We start from the raw sequence: 1,638 nt of genomic DNA, 5'->3' as shown, positions 1-1,638 counted from the left end.
AAGCATTAGATCATGTACACTTAACTAAACAATATTAATCAAAATTTGAAGTCCACCAAAGTCAAATATATGAAAAATATATATACTAAATGACTTCTAAGAGAAAACTCTGATACTTGAGTAATCCCTTATTTCATAAGCGAGGGAAGACAGAAAAACAAAGGATGATAAATTCTGAATATCATGTAAAATGAGTTCTGATTATGAACATTCACCTTTCATTTAGAGCCCAGATGACATACCTCTGCATTTCATAGAGATTTATAAATATTCTAAGTGGAGGAAATATCTAGAATTGTATTTGAATAAAATAAGATTTATATAAATGACTTAACTTCTTTATATTTGCATTTTTACATGCTTTCTTATAAGGGAAAGGGACTCTCATTCTGTATTATGTCGAAAGAAGTAGGCTGTATTTAACTGAGACCATGGATATATTACCTCTAATATCCTTCCTCTCTTTCACTTTTCATAAAGCTTTATAATGTAAGAGAGTATAGACAGAAGTGAATAACACAGAAACCAATAGGAAACAATTCTAAGAAAATAGAATTTGTCACACTGAGAAATATTGCTGAAGGAACTGGGGTGTATAATCTGAGAAATGAATTGCTTGAGTCCAAAATATGGGCACAGTACTGTGTGACCATTTATGTATTTATATTTTTCCAGTCCTCTTTTCTTCTTCCAAAGTTGTCCAAGCTACACAGAACTGGAAATCTAACAAGTGTCTCAGAATTCTTCCTCCTGGGACTCTCAGATGATCCAGAACTGCAGCCTTTGCTCTTTATCCTCTTCCTGTTCATGTACCTGGTCACCATGCTAGGGAACCTGCTCATCATCCTGGCTGTCATCTCTGATCCCCACCTCCACACCCCCATGTACTTCTTCCTCTCCAACCTCTCCTTGACTGACATTGGCTTCATCTCCACCACAGTCCCCAAGATGATTGTGAACATCCAAACTCATGGTAGAGTCATCTCCTATGTTGGCTGCCTGACACAGATGTCTATTTTTATCCTTTTTGGATGTATGGATGGAATGTTGCTGTCTGTGATGGCCTATGACAGGTTTGTGGCCATCTGTCACCCACTGCACTACCCAGTCATCATGAACCCACGCCTCTGTTACTCCTTAGTTTTGGTGTCTTTTGTGGGAAGCTTTATGGACTCCCAGGTACACAATCTGATTGTGCTACAACTTACCTGCTTCCAAGATGTGGAAATTTCTAATTTCTTCTGTGACCCTTCTCTGCTCCTCAAGCTTGCCTGTTCTAACATTTTCACCAAAAATATAGTCATATATTTTATTGGTGCCATTTTTGCTTTTCTCCCTTTCTCAGGGATCTTTTACTCTTACTATAAAATTATTTCCTCCATTCTTAGAGCCTCATCTTCAGGTGGGAGGTATAAAGCTTTCTCCACCTGTGGTTCTCACCTGACAGTTGTTTGCTTATTTTATGGAACAGGCCTTGGTGTGTACCTCAGCTCAGCCATCTCAGAATCTCCCAGGAAGGATGCACTGGCCTCAGTGGTGTACACTGTGGTCACCCCCATGCTGAACCCCTTCATCTACAGCCTGAGGAACCGAGACATCAAAAGGGCCTTGTGCAGATTCCTCAACAAAACAATATAA

At 39.0% G+C, this 1,638-nt stretch overlaps 1 pseudogene; it reads left to right on the top strand.

The window, feature by feature from the left end:
* The first annotated feature begins 655 nt into the window (after nucleotides 1-655).
* On the top strand, nucleotides 656-1,638 carry LOC122439302 (annotated as a pseudogene).

Source organism: Cervus canadensis, chromosome 4, assembly GCF_019320065.1.
Source record: "Cervus canadensis isolate Bull #8, Minnesota chromosome 4, ASM1932006v1, whole genome shotgun sequence".
NCBI lineage: Eukaryota > Metazoa > Chordata > Mammalia > Artiodactyla > Cervidae > Cervus > Cervus canadensis.
Note: the sequence above shows the minus strand (reverse complement) of the source record. Positions and strands in the feature narration are given on the sequence as shown.